This window comes from Eublepharis macularius, chromosome 14, assembly GCF_028583425.1.
Source record: "Eublepharis macularius isolate TG4126 chromosome 14, MPM_Emac_v1.0, whole genome shotgun sequence".
NCBI classification, from domain to species: domain Eukaryota; kingdom Metazoa; phylum Chordata; class Lepidosauria; order Squamata; family Eublepharidae; genus Eublepharis; species Eublepharis macularius.
The window spans coordinates 48658430-48665404 of record NC_072803.1 but is presented as its reverse complement, the minus strand read 5'-3'; positions in this window follow the sequence as shown (position 1 = coordinate 48665404).

The following is a 6975-nucleotide window of genomic DNA, read 5'->3' as shown; positions in this document are numbered from 1 at the left end:
TGCAGAGTCAAGAATTCTGCAAACAGATCTCTCTAGTTCTGCAAGTAGAAAAATGTAGCCCAAGGCAAGTGTCAGCTGCTTGAGTACTTTGTTCAAGTGCCAAACTGCCAAGAAGTTTGATCAGAATTCGCCACAAAACAGCCTCTTAAATAATTGCATATTTATTTAATGTTATCAATTTCATTTGAAAGCATTTATATATTGAACACTTGTTTTTTATAAAATGAGTTAGTTATCAAATGGCTGCTGTATTCTGGACCAATTGCAATTCCTCTGAACCCTTTCCCCAAGGCAGCTCTTGTAATTCTCTAGTCTGCCGTCCCTGAACAGACAACGTAATTGTGAGTGCCTGTGCATGTTGGAAGAGGAGGATTTAGCGCTGTCCCTTTCCTCAGGTTTCAGAGGGGGAGTTAAAAAGATAGAGAGGTTAGGGCACTCTGTTTACTGTTTAATGCTCTGACTGTCCTTTGATATATAGATTGCTATTCTCAGGATTTCCTCCTCCTGACTTCCTCCCTCTCATTTCTTCTCTTCCTGGCTTTGTTCCAGGCACCATCCCTCCTCCTCCCTCCACCTTGGAAGCATGAATGCAGGACTGGTCGTAGCATCCATGTCCATTCTTAGACTAGATAGGTAGATAGGATCTATCTCTCCTCCTTTCCTATCAGAGTATGGAGTTCCTACAATAAAGAACTCCTATTTCCTTTCTAAATATAAGCAAGTGTATGCTTTGTTTTTTTCTCTCCTGCAAACACACCAGCCAGTAGAACCAGCTCACAAGGACCTATAATTATGCTGCCTTTGCTAAATGATAGACACTGCTAACGGCCCAAACATAGAATCCTTTAATTAGGTTTCTGGGGACAACATACGATTTATTTAGCAGTGCAGCCTTTGGCCGAGTTACAATTCCAGATGTACGCTTTTTGTATAATTTGGCTTGTGCAGAAGTCAAGAGAAGAGGGTCAAGACCTACTACAGCAGCCTGAAAGGGGATCCAGCCAAATTCCCAACAGAATCTAAAGCCAACCACATTCCCCCCAAGACAGCCATCAAACAAGTGAGTGGAAACGCACTAAACCATATTGACTACTGAAATCATATTGAAGGATTGGTGAGCTTTTAGGAATGTCCTTATGACCACAGTGGTCCCCATTCAACAGTGGGAGGTTGATGATGACGACAACCTCTGATGTCATCAAAAGAAGCTCTATTCCGTGTTCCTAACCTACTGAGGTTAAGAAGAGGCGGGGCTTTTTTCTGTTGTGGCACCATGACTTTGGAATGCTCTCAATCGCCTGTTAAATTTTCTGTACCAGGTAAAGATCTTTTTTTAAATGGCAGACTTTTCCTTCAGTTTAGGAGGCAAACAACAACAGCTGATTGGGTCTATCAGAAATTTTCCATCGTTCTTTTTTCACCATCTTTCCATTCACCATGCTGAATTTTCTCCATTAAGATTAACCTTTTTGAACAGATTTGTATCAGTTGTGGATTGATAGCATATAAATGATGTGCCACTTTTCAGTGGTGTGAAAATGGCTCATACATATAAATGGCATAAAAGAAACAAGAGAAGCATCAATATACATTCCGCAGTTAACATCACAACTATACTATATCAAAACAGTTTCACCAGCTTTGACTCCTTTGAGCATTGTATCTTTATGAAGGTGCTAAGAATTCTAGAGGCCTTGCGGTCTTTCCAAAGAACTAGAGTTCTCAGTTAAAAACTGATTTCAGATGGTTGTGTGGACACACCACAATCCTTCTCATCTCTCTGCTTATCCATTATTTCCATTGCTCTCAAATTATAGCAGCAGTCAAACAGCCGAGAGATGAAAGTGGAGGACAGAAATGCGTGCAGTTATGCATGCAGAACAGAAAATCCACAGCCGCCTCTTGCAGAACAATCCAGATTCAGCAGTACAAGAGAAAAGCAAAGGTAATATGCTGTCGCTGTGAAAAAAACTCCCACCTTTTTTAAGTTTAGAGAAAAGGTGATTAACAGAGAACAGGGCAAAGATTTATACAATTACATGGGGTATAGAGGAAGAGAGAGAGAGAATCAGCTCAACATCTGTTAGTTGATTAATTTAACTGACAGACTTAATTAAATTGAATCTGAATGATGTTAGAAAGAACTGTATTTGCCTCTCCATTTTCTAACATTCATAGTTCTACAGTTATTAGATCTACTGCCTATTATGAGAGCAATAGTTCAGCTGAATGATGCAAGCATCCAATTAAGACTCTCATCTATTTGGGGTGGGGGGAAGGGTTTGAATCCTCCGTGCTGGCATTAGAAGAGGCACCATAGTTCAATGGCTTCAATCCCTGGCAGCTCCAGCTAAAAGAATCGTGGGTTGCAGGCCTGGGAAAGAGCTAAGAAAGACCTTCCTCTGCTTACACCCCCCCAAGGTCTGCTGCCAGTCAGAGTAGTGCATGATGGTCCAAGACAGGGCTTTTTTTCAGATGGAACGTGGTGGAATGGAGTTCCAGAACCTCTTGAAAATGGTCACATGTCTGGTGGCCCCGCCCCCTGATCTCCAGACAGAGGGGAGTTGAGATTGCCCTCCGCGCCACCGAGGGCAATCTAAACTCCTCTCTGTCTGGAGATCAGGGGGCGGGGCCACCAGACATGTGACCATTTTCTCCAAGGGCAACCCACTGAGTTCCACCACCTCTTTTCCCAGAAAAAAAGCCCTGGTCCAAGGGTATGACTTGGTATATGGCAGCTTTGTTGACTCACCATGAATGGATGACGTTTGGCTGAATGCATAACATCTTGATGAGAATGTAATGCTTTAGACAGTTAACTACTGAAAATTAATCTTATCTCTCATATTGTCTGGACAAAAGGTCAAAGCTAAGTGCAGTAGAGAAGAGGCGCTACCAAACAGTCTCTGAATACCAGTTTATATATCCAGGTAAAAAAACAAATATAAACGTACCCAGATATTTGGACCTTCTTTTTTTAACTCACAAAAGCCATTCTAGGACCTGGAGGCAACAGGCAGTCTTGACAGGTTTTCTTAGGGATTGACAGCTGAAAGATTTTTAGTCAGCTTATCAGCTGTCAAAACAGTCCTGTAAATTGGTGGTTATAGACTGCTTTGTACAATCTGGAACCTTTTATGCCCCCAAAGCCCCCATGTAAACTGTTTGGTGTAGTGGTTAAGAGCAGTGGGATTCTAATCTTGAGAACTGGGTTTGATTCCCCACTCCTCCACTTGAAGCCAGCTGGGTGACCTTGGGTCAGTCACAGCTCTTCCAGAGCTCTCTCAGCCCCACCTACCTCATAGGGTGGTTGTTGTGGGGATAATAACAACATACTTTGTAAACCGCTCCGAGTGGATGTTAAGTTGCCCTGAAAGGTGGACTATAAATGAATGTTGTTATTGTTATTGTTGTCTACATTCACAACTAAAGGACAGTTGCATGCATTCATCCTGATGCCTAAGGGATTGTTCCCTCTCATTTGTCCTTCCCTCCTATTAAAATGAGTTTCTACAGAATAGATACTGATATCTTCTGTCATTCCATCCACCCTGAGCCTGCTTGCAGGGAGGGTGGAATATAAATACAATAAAATAAAAAATAAAATAAATTGGCCACTGTGGAGTTTTAAAGACCTGTTTATATAGCCATTTCTTATAGTTAGTGGGCCAATTTGGTTTCTGAATTAGGGTCCCAATCCCTTCTTATTGTTTCCTTGAGAGAGTTTTATAGCTTTCACTGCATTTCAGGTATGTGGGAAATTGCATTATGTTTCATGGAGTGGAAGAAACAACCCATAAGCAAAAAGAAGTACCTTTTCCAGACAGCGCTTAATTAAGCTATGGAACTCACTGCCACAGGGTATAGTGAGGTTAGAACATATGAGCTAGTACCGTGTGGTGGTTAGAATGTCAGACTAGAATTGGAGAGTTTGGGTTCAAATCCCCCCTCCACCATGATTCTGACTAGGTGACCGATCATTCTCTCAGCCTAACAATGTGGAGACAAGACGGAGGAGGGTGAGAACTATGTGCATTGCCTTGAGTGCTGTGGAAGGAGAGTGGAATAAAAATGTAATGCACAGATGGCTTTTAAAAAAGGATTAGAAAAAAAGAATCACGTCTGCCAACAACTGTTAGCTACGGCACGGCTAAAGGAAACTTCCACAATCAGAAATAGCATCCCTCTTGAATAAGTTGCTGGGGTGTGTGTGGACGACATCAGGGAACGCTTTGATCTTTGTGGCCTGCTAGGGCTGCTAACTGACCATTGTAGGAAATGGGATACAGGATCCTTGGCCTAATCCAGCAGGGACCTTCTGATGTAATCCCTGACACACAACTTTCCCCCATCTATTTCAAACAGTGTTTTTGGTGCTGACTTGCTGATCCTGATGGCATCTTCAAATCATTTCCCTAGGGAAGTCCATGTTCCATTGCACCAAGGAGAGTGTGAAGCAACAGCTCCGCTCCATCTACCTTGGTCGTGGAGGCCAGAAATCCCTCAAGCCAACTCACCAATCCACCCGAACGCCTCGTAATCAATGGGAGAAAAACAAGACCGAAAGGTACAATAACAACATACCCTCCAACATCTGACAGTCAAAAACAGGAACACATGATCCCACTAAGACCCACAGTTTCACTCCCAGGATAGCAGCACCTGTCTGATCCTTTTATTATTAAGAATGCATCAAAATGTACAAGTGTGGATCCGCTTGTACAGAATAGTTGCCGCAAAAGAAATGCATTCTGTAATGATGATTTGGATAGGGAAAAGGATTTGTTTTCTTTACATATTATTTTTTTCCTCAACCTTTTTGGCCTTCTTTGGTTTTCGGTCTGCCTGTAGGCTTATTTTCCCCTCCTTTTCTACAGCTTAGGTTTTAACACCTGGATACAAGGGAATATGCCCCAAACCTGGACTGAGATCCCCACATTCTGTTTTAAGAATCCTTTCGACAAAATGAGAGGGCTCCGATTCAAAGCTAAGATGAAGACAGATATAGGAATTTAGCACACCAGTGCACTGTATTTCGATTGGATCAAAACTCTTTAGCAATACCTTTGAGTTGACCGTGTAGGATTCTCTCTAGGCTTTTCCTTTGGTGCCAAGCCTCTAGTTTTCCTCAGCCAAACTAGCCAGCTATTGTATTCAATCACTAATATTCAGTCAGGCAAATGTGAGTCCGCTTCTGCCTATTCTCCTAGCCATTCCAATCTCCTTCATCTCACACGCGTGCATTTTCTGAGGTTCACCAAATTCTTTCGGTAAACAGCTCTTGAGGCAGCGAAGATGGCAGGACATGTGAGCTAGTCCCAGACTGAACAGGCCTAGGGCTGCAAACTGGGAGGGTGGGGAGAGAGAGAACAGTTCTGGCAATAGGGGTACATAAAGCAAAGCCGCAGAGGTTGATCTGAGGTTATGAGTAGGCTTGTATGGGGGCTGGTTGCCCTTTCCTAAAGTGCAGCTCCCTCTCAAAACTGGACAGTGATGTGGTTTGGTGGGCATGGCAGTGGAGGGTATTCTATATAACGCAATGTCACTCAGCTTTTTGAAACAGCCTCTTATGACTTCAAAGGCGTAAACTGCCTTGAGTCTCAGTGAGAAAGATGGGCTATAAATAACGTGAACGAACGAACAAACAAACGAACGAAGGTGCAGGAAATTTTGTACACAAGAAGGTGCTCCTGCCATGTACACCTCACCAGAATTGAACATGCTCCTAAGCAGAGGAGTTACTAACAGCTCTCTATAACTGTTTTTCCTTTACACCTAGGGAAAATACCAAAACTGATGCCAGCTGCCCCGTTGGTAGTGAGTTCTTGAGAAGCGTGCACCCAAACACCACCCCCCAAGAACTCTCAAGCCTGACAAACAAAATCAGTAAGCTGGTGCTCACTAATGAAGCAGAAATGGCACCCTCTTGCGCTTCAGCAGAGCTTCCAGACAGTCCCCAGTTGCAGCATCAACCAGCTCCCTCGAAATTAAGTCTCCCAGCAGCAGCCTTGCAGTGGCCAAGCAGCTTTAAGGAAAGGAAGACAAGCAAAGGAAGGCAGCATGTGGAAGAGGAATTCATCTCAGACGTACCTCTACAAGGAGCTACTGGGAACATGCTTGAAGCGTCACCTACTAGTTCCACAAAGCTAAGACCTTTGTCAGCCAAGAATAGCTGTGGGAAAACTTTAAATAAGATATCTGGAGAAGACAACCAAACTGGAAACTCTTCCCAGAAAGAGGATACTCCTGAAAGTACGCCAGACCCCAGCACAAGCAGCAAAGGTGGTGTAAGTCATACTCAGAGCACCAGGACCATGCCAACTTTCCATCAGTTTTTATCCAAGGAAAACATGAATGTGGAGGTGCCCCCCGGTGCTTGCTCAAACACCATGCAATGCAGAGCTGAGGTGAGACAGCGGGAACCACCTCCCGTAGCCTGTAGCCAACCTGCAGCAAGAGAGGAAAAGATACCCGGAATTCATGTGCATTGCTCCTCTGGAGAGGAGAGACAGGCCTACTCTTTTGTAACTGCGGGGAGCAAAAGTTATGAGTCCGTGAGTGTGGACACTCGGTAAGTCTCGGACACAGGAGCTCTACCATTGGATTAAGCTCAACAAGGAAGTGGCTACAGGGTTTCTTTCTGCTCAGCAGGGACTAGGAACATGAAAGGCCCAATAGAAAAAAAACTGGCAAAGGGAGAAAAAAATGAGAATTTACCTGCCCCTTTGTTTTACCTATCTCACACATAATATATATTTAAGCTTAATTAAAAAAAAAAAACACTTGTGAAGGGGTCTTTCGGCTTTGAAATAAAAAGAACCATGGGACCTTAAAAACAGTTGTGACTGGAGATGTGAGTAAAATGAACAAAAACTGAGACTGCCAGCACAAGTGCACACTGAGATCAAGTGCGCATTCCAAGGCTAAGCAGAGAGTGCCTTAGTCTTAGATGCAAGGCAGGCCAAAATCTGGCTG